Source organism: Sus scrofa, chromosome 16 (genome assembly GCF_000003025.6).
Source record: "Sus scrofa isolate TJ Tabasco breed Duroc chromosome 16, Sscrofa11.1, whole genome shotgun sequence".
In the NCBI taxonomy this organism is placed as follows: domain Eukaryota; kingdom Metazoa; phylum Chordata; class Mammalia; order Artiodactyla; family Suidae; genus Sus; species Sus scrofa.
The window spans coordinates 47,146,758-47,163,104 of record NC_010458.4 but is presented as its reverse complement, the minus strand read 5'-3'; the positions used below and the strand labels follow the sequence as shown (position 1 = coordinate 47,163,104).

Below are 16,347 nucleotides of genomic sequence, written 5' to 3'. Positions count from 1 at the left end.
CTTGTTGCACTGGTGCATTTCCTACTTTCTTCTTCCTTTTCCTACTGGGGATGTTCTTTGAGATTACGTCATACCCTAATTCTCACCCAATTTTCACCTACTCGTTTTACTTTATTTTTTAAAATCTTTTTGGATTTTTAGGGCCGCACCTGTGGTATATGGAGGTTCCCAGGATAGGGGTCAAATCAGAGCTGTAGCTGCTGGCCTACACCACAGCTACAGCAACGCAGGATCTGAGTCATGTCTGTGACCTACACATAGCTCCTAGCAACACCAGATCCTTAACCCACTGAGCAAGGCCAGGGATCGAACCTTCGTCCTCATGGATGCTAGTCAGATTCGTTAACCCCTGAGCCACGACCATCACCTACTAGTTTTAGTCTCCATCAATGATTACTGCCTAAAACATTACTGTGGTGGTGGCCAGTTAGTGATGTATATCCTCTTAGTTAAACTTCACGATGACCTCAAGAGATGTGTTATTATCATTGTGAGTATAGACAAAACAGCAAGAGAATGAATGAATATGGATGGCTAGTTGTTATTAGCTAAATTCTGAGTCCTGACTCAATATCCGAAGAAGGCTCCAAACCAAAGCAATCCAACCTACTAGAATTAGATGAATTTGCCATTGCAGTAGACTAACATGGAAAGTATTTGAATTAAAAGTTGTGGAAGGGGTACCAACGTCTCTTTATCCTTCTCCAAGAATATGACTGGATGAGAATTTAAATACGTGTGCATCTTATTCTGTACCTTTAAAAAATGCAGCTTAATTCAGAGTAAAACTGCCCCAACAACTTATACTTCATCTGAAAGAAATTATTTGCTGAAGTTGTTAAAAAAAAAAACAAAAAAAAAACCAAACAACTTATCTTAGGAGGTGTTCAGCAGCAGAGAGGCCTATAGGCAGTTTCTGGACCCAAGATCCAAACTCAGGAAAGCCCAAGTTGATGTTTTATTCTAATAGGACCTGCAGGCGTCAATGTCTCTCGAAAAGGAAGGTTAAAATTTCACTGTGCATCAAGAGACGTGTTCCTGCTTCTAATCCTCATGTTTAAAAACATGTATATTGGGCGAAAGAATGCATCCCGTCCTTATCAAGTAGGGCATAACAAAATTGGAAATTGCTTCATGATTTATTGCACCTCTGGCAACACACTGAAGTGTGTAGGAAAATGAACTTTGGGGCTCTACAGTGGCTGCTTGCACAGCATGACTAAAGAAAGACCCTGTGAGTTGGAGAGGTCTCAGATGAATGAAGCCAGAAATGGAAAACTTCCACTGGTGCAGGCAGCACAAATGCGTGTTGTTAGCTTCTGCATTCCGTCTTTGTGGCTAGTAGGGACACAGACTCAGAAGGCCCTGGAGGTCCCTCTCTCTTCCTTCCTCCAGCCACCTGGACCTGTGAAAGTCCATCCCGGACAAGGGTCTCTTTGTTTGTTGTCAAGTTAGGGCAGCTACCGGTCGGCAAGCGAAGAAAGTCAAGCAGAAGTCCAGGCTGCTGTTGCACAAGACCGTATTGTTGCAGCCCAGGGCTCGGGAGGCATTTTTTGGCAAGCAGGATGCTTTGAACACCCACAGGAGCCCGGGGTTGTGGACATAGCCGTGGATGGGGAAAATATTTGATAACAGGGCCCTTTCTGGAAATTCCCACGTGGTGAACAAGGATGTGCAGTGTAATTTTGGTTTCGTATTAAAATTCCTTGAAGCAGGCCCTAGGACTGTATCGGGTTCTCAGATCTTTCCCTTAATGAAATCGCCAAATGCAACACTTTGGTGGTAGGATTCCATTGCAGTAATGTAAACCAAAAAGGAGCTAATTTACATTTGTGCCCATGCCGTTAATGTAAATTGGTTATTAGCTGTTTATGCTAAAGAGCAGCAATATACAACATAAAGGTAGTTTTATTAGTTTCGCCCCCTGAAATCTGCTGTGCATGAAGTTTACATTCAGTGAATTCCGTCCTCCCTCCATGCAATATGGCATTTACTCTGCCTAATTAACATATTTATTAACAAATTACTACCCCCTTTCTGCAATTTGCATTTTATAACATACCACCACAATGAAGCTAATGGGACCGGCCCATGCCCTGTGTTAGTGTTTCTCCTGGTATGTTGCATTAGCCTTTCTGTCTCCTCTTTCTTTTTAGGCAGGGGTAATTACAGAAAAATGGCATTTAGAAGCAATGATAATGCAGGAATAATGGGGATGGAAATGAGTTTCAGTGATCACATCCTTTTTTTAAGATTGTGGGCAGGTGTGAGCAGGGATGCGGATCGAGGAGGGACCCATATCTTGCGTCTCATCTTTGCCCTCAAAGCCATCTCCTGCTCACCACTCTGGGAAATGTTCTGCCTCTGGGGAAAGACCCACTTCGCATTTTTCCTCTCATCCTGCTCTCTTCAGGATATAGAAACCTTGGAGTTCCCGTCGTGGCACAGTGGTTAACAAATCCGACTAGGAACCATGAGGTTGCGGGTTCGATCCCTGGCCTTGCTCAGTGGGTTAACGATCCGGCATTGCGGTGAGCTGTGGTGTAGGTCGCAGACGTGGCTCGGATCCCACGTTGCTGTGGCTCTGGCGTAGGCCGGTGGCTACAGCTTCGATTAGACCCCTAGCCTGGGAACTCCATATGCCGCAAGAGCGGCCGAATAAATGGCAAAATAGACAAAAAAAAAAAAAAAAAAAAAAAAAGGATATAGAAACCTTAAGTGAGAAAGCAAGAGAAAAAGGCATGTGGGAACAGTTCTTGAGAAATTAAAAAAGAGCACAGGTAGGCGTTTACTCCATGGTGCAGAATCCAACTGCAGTGGCTGGGGTTGCTGCGGACGTGTGGGTTTGATCCCTGGCCCGGTGCAGTGGGTTAAAGATCTGGTGTTGTCACAGCTGTGGCTCGGATTCAGTCCCTGGCCTGGGATCTTCCATAGGCTGTGGGTGGAGCCATAAAAAAATTTATGTACACATTTGTTATAAAACCTTCCCGAACTGAGTTGACAGTACTGATGCCTGGGTATCAGGCATCAAGATTAAATAAAACTTTCTAGGAATGTTGCCAAGGGGAGGGGGAGGGAGTGGGATGGATCAGCTGCTTGGGGTTAATAGATGCAGACTATCGCCTTTGGAATGGATTAGCAATGAGATCCTGCTGTGTAGCACTGGGAAACTATGTCTGGTCACTTATGATGGAGCATGATAATGTGAGAAAAAAAGAATGTATGCATGTATGTGTAACTGGGTCACCAGGCTGTACAGTGGAAAATTGACAGACCTCTGTAAACCAGCTATCATAGAAAAAAATAAAAATCATTAAAAACAAACAAACAAACAAATGAAAACTTTTTAGGAATGGCTCCCAGGGGATTCCAATATGCAACCAGGGTTGAGAACTATTGCTCTCAATGCATTCCAGACCAGGAATTCTTAAATCTTTTGGTGCAGCAATACCCTTTTTGTTTATTTTTTTATGATACCACCTGAGTGTATGTGAAGCTTTTAAAGTTAATTCTTAAAGTTAAATGAAATAGATTTAGTTTTGAAAATTTGGGGTGGAATTTAGTATAAAGCCTTGAAATAATCAGCGTCCATGTATAGGGGATGGAGTTCTGGGCGGGGACACATCTTTTATATGAGCATAAGCTTTATTCTTTCACAAATGGCTTCACTTAAATTTGATCCTCAAAGCAACACTCACCGCAGGGCTTTCTGATGCCTTGTGGATCTGTAGGGACAGACTCCTTTCAGCACTCCTGTTGGTTTCACCTACTTGTACCCTTTGAGCTCCCTTGTTACCCTTTTTTGCTTGTCCTATGTCTTCTATCTTTGTCTCTTTAAAAAAAAAATTATAGTTGATTTACAGTGTTGTGCCAAATTCTGCTGTACAGCATAGTGACCCACTCACACACACACACACACACACACACACACACACACACACACACACACACACATTCTTTTTCTCATACCCTCTTCCATCATATTCTATCCCAAGAGATTGGCTATCGTTCCCTGTGCTATACAGTAGGACCTCATTGCTTACCCATTCTAAATGTAATAGTTTGCATCTACCATCCCCAAACGCTCCATCCATCCCACAAGTCTTCTGCCCCTTGGCAACCACAAGTCTGTTTCTATGCCTGTGAGTCTATTTCTGTTTTGTAGATAGGTTCATTTGTGTATATTCTAGATTCCACATATAAGTGATGTCATCTCTTGTCTGTTTCTGACTTAGTATAATAGTTGCATCCATCTTGCTGCAAAAGGCATTTTCTCATTCCTTTTTAATGGCTGAGTAGTATTCCATTGTATATAGGTACATCTTCTTAATCCCTTCATCTGTCAGTGGACATTTAGGTTGCTTCCATGTCTTGGCTATGATGCCTTAGATCTTATTTCTTGCCTGTGTATTTAATGTTTCCCTGCAAAGACTTGAAATGCCACACAAATGTGATGTTAATAACCAGAGTCATTTAGAGTGATCTGACAGCTAAGAAGAGAGGAGGCAGGGAGATGTTACTATGGATATTATATTAAAGAATCTTGCTGGTGATGCTACATGTTCCTGAGAAACCTCCCATCCTTCTCTTGCCACCACTTTATCCTGGGCTGAGAACTTCATGTGTGGGAGGGGCATCACGATCTCGTCTTCTCACTCTCCACCTTTCTGACCTCGTCACCCACAATTTCTTCATACTTGACTTCAAATCTGGGTCAAGAAGAGAGGAGGAGGAGTTCCTGTCATGGCTCAGTGGTTAAGGAATCCGACTGGGAACCGTGAGGTTGTGGGTTCGATCCCTGGCCTTGCTCAGTGGGTTGGGGATCCGGCGTTGCCGTGAGCTATGCTGTAGATCCCAGATGAGGCTTGGATCCTGCGTTGCTGTGGCTCTGGTATAGACTGGCGGCTACAGCTCCGATTGGACCCCTGGCCTGGGAACATCCATATGCCACGGGAGCGGCCCTAGAAAAGGCAGAAAGGCAAAAAAAAAAAAAGAGAGGAGGAGTACCTAAGTCTTCTGAAAGATGCACCTGAAACAAAGGGCCACGAAGGAGGGAGAATCCTTTCACAGATTTCTTGGTTCTGGAAGGGGCTCCAGGTAGAGAAGTTCCAACTTGTGTGGAGTTGACTCAATGACAGTCAGGTGCAATTAAAAAGAGTATAGAAAGACAAAGAGATAAAAAATAAAAATAAAAGCGTATATTCCTTTTGATTAAAAAAATAAGTTGTGGCTTATTATGTTTGTTTCTTAGGTGCATATGGCACTTTCACCTTTTGGGAGGTACTGTTACTGTGCTCCTTGTTCTTGGGGGTGGGGCAGCCCAGAGTCTGGGCTCTCTGTGTATGTGTCTCCTTATCTCCCTGCCAGATGTGGTCAAGACAAGTTATATCAACATAGGGAAGGAGACAGAACAGACTAGTTAATCGGAATAAGACTTAGATCCAGGGATAATTCCATGAAGCTTTATTGTGTCTCATAAAGCTCATTTCTGGCCAAGAATGATACTAAGACTGGGGTCCAGGCGTCCAGCTGTCCTGACATAGCCTGATACACACATTAACATTAATAAGCTACACCTACATTAATTTAGCCCTGACACTAATGAGAGGGCAGGTAGTTAATCAAAACTACTGAAGTATGACTGATATGTAAGAAGCTGTACATATTCAGTGGATCCAACTCAATGAGTTTGAGGACAAGTGAACACCCATGAAATCGTCGCCACCATTAAGACCATAAACATAGCCATCTCCTCCCGATGTTGCCTCCCACTTCTTTTATTAATTTTTTTGGTGAGAAGAACAATAACATAAGAATCTATCCTCTTAGCAAATTTTAAAGATGCAGTACAGAATTGTTAGCTAGAGGCACTGTGCTGAATAGGAGGTCTCTAGAACTTACTTATCTTGCCTAACTGAAACTTGCACCCTTTGACCATCACCTCCCACTACCCTTCCCCCAGGCCCTGGCAACCACTGCTCCTGTGATTCCACTATTTCAGAATCTTCATATAAGTGGGATCATACAGTATTTGTCTTTCTCTTTCTGTGAAGCCAGTTAATTTTAATCCTGTGTATCAAGGAAAAGCAAAAAGACCTTAAAGCAGGTTTCTTAGTTTGGAATTAATTCATAAGTCCCTTAAGGGTTTGGCTGGGCTGTGATAGGTTTGCATATCTCCTGAAATTGAATGAAAAAAAAATTAGAACTAATTTTGAATACATTTTTTTAGGGGGTAGAAAGTTTGATATAGATTTTCATGGAGAAATCTATTTCTATTTTCATGAAATAGATTTTCATGGAGATTTTGGCTTTAAATGACCACTACTGGTCATTTGGCTTTTAAATAACCACTACTGGTTTTGGAATTTAGGATTATGAGAAAGGTGCATTAGGAGTTCCCGTCCTGGCTCAGTGGTTAATGAATCTGACTAGGAACCATGAGGTTGCGGGTTCAATCCCTGGTCTTGCTCAGTGGGTTAAGGATCTGGCGTTGCGGTGAGCTGTGGTGTAGGTTACAGACGCGGCTTGGATCCTGTGTTGCTGTGGCTCTTGCATAGGCCTGAGGCTACAGCTCTGTTTCAACCCCTAGCCTGGGAACCTACATATGCCACGGGTGCGGCCCTATGGAAAAAAAAGGCAAAAAAGAAAAAAAAGAAAAAAAAAGTGCATTATGTACACAGGATGGGATCTTCAAATAAGCCTTTACAAATACATTTTTGCGGACACCACAGATGTGATAAATTGTAGGAACTTTACATCTCAGTTTAAAAGCCCTTGCTAACTCTTGTTCTGTCAGGTGTCCCAAAATAGGGACCCATCAGAGCCAAATAATGGTAGGTGAAACAAAGAACCAGTAGGAAGGCAGGTGTTTCCTAGGCTCAACCTACCGTGGCCCCCAGTAGTTGGGGTGAAGCGGAGGGGCAGGGTGCCACTGTGGTGGAGCCAGAAAGGCAGTAGGCAAAGGCATGACATTGGATGACATTTAATCTATGTTTCTGTTGGTGCAGGTGAATCCTTAGTCCAGTAGTCCTGGAAAATGCAAGCAGTGACTATTGATTTCTTCATCTTGTAAAATAATGGACTCAGGGGTTTCTTTGGGGACATAGAGCCACATGGTGCTACATAAATTTCATTACTCTTATTATCATCACTCTCAATTTAATTTGATTTAAACTTTTATTGGTCCTAATTGCAGCAGTTATGAATGTTGATGTTATTTTCTGCCATTTCTAATTTCTATAAAGAGTACAGATCTTTGCTTCTTAACAATTGAGAATGACTCCTGCTTAATGGATTCATGCATTCATACAGAATTTTCATCTTTGGCCTTGACATTAAGGGATAGTGCATATTATCAGCTCCTTTAGAAATTGCATTGTTTTCTCAATCCAGTAATGTTAGATCTGTATGATCTAATAGTCTGATGGTTTTCGTTATGGAGAAAGATTTTTTTTTTTTGGTCACACTCGTGGTATGCCAAAGTTCCTGGACCAGGGATCGATTTCCATCTACAGCAGTGACAACATTGAATCCTTAACCACTAGGCCACCAGGAAAAGCCAAGATTTTCTTTAGAGTAATGCCAGATGGGGATCTCTACAGGTAAAAGTAAGAGTGTGTGTTCAATTTTGTATGAGGCACACTTGTAGATCCTAAAGAGTTAAGACATATTTGGATCATTCTTATTAAATAGGCTGCTATATTAGGAAGACCTGTATAAACACCCTGGAATGGCCTTGTGAGAGTATAACCTACTACATTCTATTTGTGTTTTGGTTACTGAATGCATAAGCTAATTTTAAATATTGAACTCTAATTATAAAAGACCACTTCCCTGAAGGGTGGGCCATGTGGGGAAGGGGGAGGTGAGGACCTGTGGGGTGAGTCACAGGCCAGATGAGCAAGTGGGTGGACGTGATAACTGGCCAGCTGGTGTACGATCGTTCTTTAGGGTGCGAAGATCCTGGGAGAGAAACTCGGAACTGGGCTTGTCCCTCTGATTGTAATCTGGAGGATGTGTTTTGATGGAATACTTCCACAGAGAGCCCTGCCGTTTTGAGGAACAAGAATAAGCAGCCATTTTGATCTAGGTGCAGGGAAGTCCAAAGAGAAGAACCCCTAGTAAGCAATACGGGGGTACATTGCACTCAGTGGTCTGTGGGTCAAGAGCCGTTACTAGAAAAGAGGCGATGCAGGCCCAGCAAATGCCTCTATACTTTTGCTGAGATTCTTAGGAGCAGATTCCTTTGTGTCCCTGACTCATTCTGTGTGCATTTTCGTTACTCATTTTTCCCAGCTCCTTGGTTTTTTTAGCAAGTGATGCTTGAATCCATCTGCTTACCTCAGTTGTACTAACAAGGAAAGGAAATTGGTTCTGGACTTGGGCCCATATGGGTGACTCAGGACAGTCTCTCTATTTTAAGGTCAACTGATTAGCACACTTACTCTTTGCCGTGTCACAAAGCATAGCCACATGTTCCAGGGATTTAGACATGGCCATCTTTGGAAGGCCATTATCCTGCCTACCAAAGATGGTAATGTTCTCTATCAATTTAAATAAAATTAAACATCCAGGTCCCTGGTCACAGTTGCCACAAAGCAAGTGCTCAATAGTCACATGTGGTTATGGGACAGCACAGTGGATGTTGCCACCTTAGAGAGGCAGGAAGTGCCAGATAGTGTAGGCCCTGGTACTTCTCAGCCTCTGCCGCTAAAAAATTCTTGAGAGTGGATGAACCTGCACCCATGGCAACAGGAGATGTGGAGTAGCCCAATGAGACCCAACTCAAACACCAACTTTTTTCCCCCATTTTTTAAAGTTTTATTGAAGTACAGTTGGTTGACCATGTGGTAATTTCTGCTGTACGACAAAGGGATTCAGTTATAAATGTATACGCATCCATTCTTTTTCAGATTCTTTCCCCATATAGATTATCACAGAATATCAGGTAGAGTTCTCCGTGCTATACAGAAGGTCCCTGTCGGCCAGTCATTCCATATACCTCAGTGTGCCTGTGCCAATCCCAGACTCCCAGTTCATAAAAGCCTTTCATTCTTTGGTGGTAGGTGATAGAGAACATTGCAGCTATCAGATTTCCAGCTGTTGGACTTTCCTGAGCAAGAACCCCAAAGCAACTCACCTTTTCTCCCTTCCATTTTTGGAAAAAAAATTTCTCTCTTCTACCAGAGCTTTATTCAGCAGATTAAACAATATCTAGAAACACATTTCAAATAAAAGGGAAACAAGAAGAAAGCATTAATACAATATACTGGGATTTACCCCATACACTGGTTTAACTACACTGTCTCACTTAATCTCCACAACTCTGGGGGTCAAACACCAACTTCTTTTTTTTTTTTTTTTTCTTTTTTCACCTACAGCATATGGAAGTTCTCAGGCTAGGGGTCAAATTGGAGCTACAGCTGCCAGCCTGCACCACAGCCACAGCAATGCAGGATCTGAGCCGTGGCTGAGACCTACACCACAACTCATGGCAACACCGGATACTTAACCTACCGAATGAGGCCAGGGATTGAACCTGCAACTTCATGGTTCCTAGTTGGATTCATTTCCACTGTGCCACAATGGGAACTCCAAAACAGCAACATTTTAAAGAGACTCCTACTAATTTTTAATTTGTCCAATTGTGTATGAAAGTTCATTTTAATTAAAAATGTATTTCTAAATCTTTAAGTAAAACCAGCATTTTAGAAAATCGCCTTGTTTACTGGAGAGCTCCCGTGCCCCATTTCTACATACTCCAGTGCTGATACATATACCAGCAGGAGGAGCTCAATTGTAGAAATTTCTGTGCAGAGGTGGAATATGGTCTGATTTGAAGAGGGCCTGAGGGAGCAATGGGGGAACTGGCTTTGATAGGAAATAGACTAGAGGTAAGGAGAGCCATCATCGGTTAGAAGAGGGTTACATATCTTTGCCCTCTTTAACTCAGGTCGTATTATGTGACTTGCTTTGGGCAGTGAAATATGATCTAAAGTGATGCATGTCACTCTGGGACAGAAGCTTGGAAAACCACTTCCTGCTTCATCATACTTTCCTTTCCCTCTTTGTAATATTTTCTTCCCTAGCAACAAATAATGTTTCAGATGAAGGCTGCTCCGTTAACCTTGATCCCAGAATGAAGAAAGGGTGAAGCCTAGCTGCGGTTGACCCATGATGGGCATACCGTGTGAGTAAGAAATTAATTTATATTTTTCTCAGCCTCTGAGATTCAGGATTATTTGTTACCTAAGCAGATCTTAGACTATCCAAATTGACACAGAGAGGGTGCAAGATATTTGGGCAGAGGCCTTGGCTATGTAAAATGTTAATTCAGAGATACATTGACTTAAAAATGATTACAGCTCTCCTGGATGATCTTAAGCCTTAAGCTTTATTTATGCTGTTTTCTTGTCTTTATGCTACAGCCATTCGCTCTTTAGATTTCAAGTTAAGGTGTTTCTCTTTTTTTTTTTTTGTAATTAAAAAAATTAAAGTATAGTTGATTTACAATGTTGTGCCAATTTCTGCTGTACAGCAGACTGATCCAGTCATACACGTATATATGACCTTGACACACACACACACACATTAATTTTATTGTCTTCCATCATGCTCTATCCCAAAAGATTGGAAATAGTTCCCTGTGCTATATAGTAGGATCTCACTGCATATTCATTCTAAATGTAATAGTTTCTTTCTTCTAACCCCAAACTCCCACTCGATCATAATTAATTTATGCTTTAAATGGATAGAATTCAGATGATTGCATAAGAATGCTCTCTGATTTGATTTAGATTGAAAAAAAAAGAGCATTGAAAGAATTTAGTGGAGACACAAAAATTTTTCTGTTAACAAGCATTGTTGGAAATTGAGGAGATGGCTTTGAACCTTTCAGATGACTTTTCTCTCTGGTTAATTCCATTGAGTAGTCACTGGTTCCAGATGGCCCTTCCAACCCCAAAGTCAAAAAATAAATATGATTTTGGTAGCTGTTTTTATAAAAGGTTGAGCACTAAAAGCAAGTTAATGGTTGACTTGGATCTTTTTTTCCTCACCCTAACCAACCAGTAATAACTGATACTACCTGTTTCTTCAGAGCAGTAAATAATGGTTCTGTTATATCTGATAAAATGTCATATTCCAGAGTCCAAAACTGGCGTGTCTATCCCAGATATAATTGGCTTTCTTCTCTTCAGAAGATGGAGATTTTAGCAGTCAGAAGAGACCCTGTAGCAGCACGGAAAAAAATTGCTATGAATCATCCACAGTAGTTATGTCCCTTTTTTTGTCCAACTTTGAGCAGTTTATATTATTGCTACTTGACCTGTTTATGTGCATAAATAAAGACTTGGAAAGAGAGTGAGGTTACTGGTTAGGGGAGGAGAGCAGGTATATTAAAATAGGTGTTGCAAGCCAGAGGGTTTATAATGACTTGACTGAGGTCCACTGTTGAGCTGGATGGGTTTTGTTTCCTTCTCTTATTTCCTCTAGAACAAAAATATCCTTTGTTGCTCTTTATTGGTCAAAAGCATGAATCTTAAAAAATGGAGAAGCCACAACCCACGTGTTTTCTTGGACCGTGAAGTAGTGATGCTGCAGAGAAGATGGGGGCAAACCAGGCTGATGTGTTACTTAATTGGGACTCAAAATGATGGAGACTGTTTGCTTCTATTGACAAATTTCTTCCCTTGTCAAGAGAAAAATGTCAGGGAGGAGGATGTATTAGGTGGCGTCTTTGTTCTTTCTTGACACTCTCAGGTTGTTTTTGGAAGGAGACAGGAAAACTTTCATACATTTCCAGGGGATTAGGCTATGTATATTCAATTCCATAAACCACGTATTTTTGATGTGCATTATTTTATAGCTATTCTTCACTCAGCACCTAGAGCAGAGATGACATTTTCTCCCCTAACAAGGGAAGATTTTTATCAGTGGCAGCTTTTCTCATGTGTTGAGTCAGGAAAGGGCATAGCAGAGTGAAATGTCTTAAAGTAACTTGTTACAAAGTGAGTCATCTTTCCTCCTAGGAGCCATAGGAAAATTAAAGAGTGTTTTTTCTAACTCTTTGTTGATAGTAAATAAGCCACAGATAAATAAGTATATTGTTGATAGTAAATAAGCCACAGATAAATAAGTATATTGTAGAGGAGAGATACAGGTGTAAACTTCAGTAGTAACTTAAAAGGTAAATTAATGAACTAATAAAATGGATGTAAATCCACCAGGAAAGGCCAATTTAATGTAAAGCCCATGTACGACGTGGGAAAACTCATGTGTTGTGAATTTGACCCCAAATTAATGACAGCTATAACAAATATTGATTAAACATTAAACTACCCACAGTTTTACTTGCCTCCTTAGGACTGATTTATTCTCCCTGGGAGTAATGCTCTGGGCCTTTAAAGGAGGCAATCCAATGAAGTTTTAACCAATGTTTCCTTTTTCTGTTACAGTAAATTTCCATGTAGAAGACAGGCGGGTGTTGACCTTTATTACTGATCTTAAAATAGCAGGTGTTTCATAAATGAGTATTGTCAATTGTCAATTATGGGGATTCTTCTTCCTCCAAAAATTATCTTCTAAAAAGAGGCTGATTATTCCATTCACAATAGAAAAAAAAAAAAAAAAAAAAAAGAGCACAATGGGATAATCTTTTTGTCTTTTTGCCTTTTCTAGGGCTGCTCCGGTGGCATATGGAGGTTCCCAGGCTAGGGGTCTAATCGGAGCCACCAATTACGCCAGAGCCACAGCAACACGGGATCTGAGCCTCGTCTGCGACCTACACCACAGCTCATGGTAACGCCGGATCCTTAACCCACTGAGCAAGGCCAGGGATTGAACCGGCAACCTCACGGATACTAGTCAGATTTGTTTCTGCTGAGCCATGACGGGAACTCCAACATGTATCCTTTTGAAGGAAAGTTTTGTCCAGATATATGCCCAGGAGTGGAATTACTGGATCATATAGTAGGTAGTTCTCTATTTAGTTTTCTGAGGAACCTCCATACATAGTGGTTGTGCCAATTTACATTAAAAAAGGGAATTTTTCTGGCTTATGCAACGAGAGGTTCGAAGAATGGAAGTGGCTTGATGCAAAGTTGAATCCAGTAAGTAGTTCAAATGATCCATTCTATCTCTATCTCTCTGTCTCTCTCATTTGCCTGCTTCTACTTGGCTATATTCGCCACATGGTAATGAAAGAGCTGCTGCCAGATCTAAGTTTACATTATTCTTACTGCTTGCTGGCCTGGAGAGAGGGAGAGTACACATCTTTAAAAAAAATAGCTTTACTGTGATATAATTCATATGCTATCCCAATGCACCTATTTAGAGCTTTCAAAATTCCATTATTTTTAGTATATTCACTGACCTGTGCAACCATCACCACAGTCAAGTTTAGAGGCTTTTCATCACCCCCCAAAGAAATCTCATACCAATTAGCCAGGCTCCTCTTCTCTGCCCCCACCCTCCCCAACACCCCAGCCCTAGGCCACCACTAATCTACTTTCTGTCTGTTAGATCTGCCTGAAAGTGAGCATCTTTTTCAGTCCCTCCAGCAAAAGCCTGGCTTGGGTTCTATGTCCATCCCTGAACCACTGGCTGGGTCAGGGAGGTGGAGTCCTATTACTGGCCAGGACAGGTCACCATCTCCGCTCTGGGGCCAGGGAGTGGGACCAGTCACATTTGAGCCACATGCTTTGGGCAAGATTCCTATGGAATGGGAAGCAGTTCTCCAAAGGCCAGGAGAGCTGGGAAAGTAAATGAATGTCCTGAGCAAGGGCAACTTGGCAATATGTGCCCAAAGTCTTTAAAGCATACGTACCTCTCAGCAGCACTCCAGTATTGGAACTCTATTCTAAAGAAAGGACCAGGAACAGACTTTCACTCCTGCTGTGCCAGTGCTGATGGGTGGGCAGCAGAGAAGGAGGCAGAGGAGAGTGGCTTTCCTGCTGGTAGAGAAGAAGGAGATGGTACCCGCGTGTGGATGAAGGTGCAGTGCCGTACATGAGCAGGGAGCACTTCCCAAAACCCCACCACCTCAGCTCCTCCTTAAGGGTCCTTATGCACCATGATGTCAGCGCTCCAGCCGCAGGGGTGAGGGACATTCTCTGGCTAAACTATTGTACCTTTGACCCTGAGGAAGCAGGCTCCCCATCAGCACCCTGTGCAGTGGTGGGTGATCCTGCTAAATCCTTTCCCAGCGATTTGGGCAGCCTTTGCATCCTATGCAGGTCAGGCAGCAGGTGAGAAAGCCTGAGCCAGATGTCACAGTGCGGGTGCCTCTGGGTTGCGTTGCTTCAACCTTGTCTGTACTGATCTCTTTTGCCTTTTAAACTTATCAGTCCTGGATTAGGGGACATTTGAGTTCTCTTCAGTCAGAAAGAACCACCACATTGCAGTAGATACCCCAGGAAGGTCTCCATGTGGCCTGTACACTATCTTCTAACTGCATAAAACATGAAAATTTTTAAAAAAATTATTATCATTTCTGTCTTTTAAGGGCTGCACCCATGGCATATAGCAGTTCCCAGGCTAGGGGTCGAATCGGAATGGTAGACATCGGCCTATATCACAGCCACAGCAATGCCAGATCTGAGCTACATCTGCCATCTTCGCCGCAGCTTGTGGCAGTGCTGGATCCTTAACCTGCTGAGCAGGGACAGGGATTGAACCTGCCTCCTCACGGATACTAGTTGGGTTCTTAACATGCTGAGCCACAAGGAGAACTTCCTAAACTTTTTTTTTTTTAAGCCAATCAGAAGGTGAGTACTTTTGTTCAGGAGGTACTTGCTGTTTTTTGAGGACAGCCAGGAGAATTTCTCCCTAAAGGTGAAATTAACCAATAAATTGAAAGTCTAGTTTGGGGAGGAGAAAGAAGCAAATACAACCAGCCTCGAAGTGAACAAGCAACTGTTAGAGACAGCATCAGGCCAGTCTGTGTGTTTTTGAGGTTCATGATGTCAGTTTGAATTGGGTTGCTAATTGTTGGAGGCTGCGGCCTCAAAGGGGTTTCAGAAATGCCATATAAAAATTGAAAGCCACTCTGGCATCTTGAGGGTGTCTGCTAAGCTTCAAAGGGGAAAGGTCATGTCAGCCATCCCATACTCCTGGGATGACCTTGTAGCAGGTGTTTTAGGCCCCTCCTGGGCCTCTTTGTGTAGCTCCGGCTGCTGAGCAGGCATCCTCAAAGGCTGCTAACTCCAAGGCCAGGAAGCTGCTATTTCTAGGAGCCACAATCAACCTTGGCTTGGCTGCATCATTTGACTTTGTTCTAGGCCAGAACTAGAAAAAATTTCTTCACTTGATTGCAGTCAGAATTGGAATATCCCGTCCAGGTATATTTAGAAATCAAACTAAGGCTGGGTTGATAAAAATCAGGGATGGGCAGAGTGGGATGTAGAAGAAAGAACAAAATTTGGATTGGCACTGAGATTGGCCTGAGTGGGGTTGGGGAACAAGCCCTTCTTTTAGTCTCCTGATTTTGCGATTTAACATTGGGAGAGAATTGGCTCTAAATAATGTTTACGATCTGATGGCTGATGGAGTGAAAGAGGTTGCAGAATATTTTTGCTCAGCTGTTTGGCCAGCTTGTTGATATCAGGAGTTATCTAACATGGGGCCAGTTTCTCCAATATCACCGCCAAGTTCTTGTACTGGAATCAGGCGTGGCCTTGTGGTATGGTGAAAAGATGAATGAGATTTGAATTTAGAGCATTGAAATTTGTGTTTCAGCTCAGCTAGTTGTCAGCCTCGTGAATTGTCTGCAGTTTACATTTCCCATCAGTGACTGAAGAGATTTTCTCCAGGTGCTTCCTAATTACCATCTCTTTTTATATTAAATTTTTATGGAATTTTGGGTTGCATAGTTTTTACAGAAGAAGCCTTAGAAGCTATGAATTTCAGAATTAAATGATCCCCCTGCTTTCCTCTGTCCGTCTCTTCCCAAGACATTGACATTATTTTTATTTATTTATTTTTTTGTCTTTTTAGGGCCGAACCTGTGGCATATGGAAGTTCCCAGGCTAGGGGTCAAATCGGAGCTGCAGCTACCAGCCTAGAGCATAGCCGCAGCAACACCAAATCTGAGTTGTGTCTGTGACTCTACACCACAGCTCACAGCAACGCTGGATCCTTAATCCACTGAGCGAGGCCAGGGATGGAACCCACATTCTCATGGATACCAGTTGGGTTCATTACCGCTGAGCCACAATGGGAACTCCCCCAAGGCAGTGACATGGACTGTGCCAACTGGTGCTTAGAAGAGAAAGATGGCACGGGGGAAAGTTTAGACATCTTAAGCTTTGAAACTCTTCCTGTTCTTCGCATGTCCCAAATGGTTTAATT

At 42.4% G+C, this 16,347-nt stretch overlaps 1 long non-coding RNA gene across 1 annotated transcript in view; it reads left to right on the top strand.

Annotated features, from left to right (window-relative positions):
* The window catches only part of LOC102159961, a 141,825-nt gene that overhangs the window by 32,005 nt on the left and 93,473 nt on the right, over positions 1–16,347 (top strand). Inside the window, exon 2 of the long non-coding RNA XR_002339505.1 lies at positions 10,089–10,189. This is a non-coding gene — a long non-coding RNA (uncharacterized LOC102159961). The remainder of the gene's footprint in view (positions 1–10,088; positions 10,190–16,347) is intronic.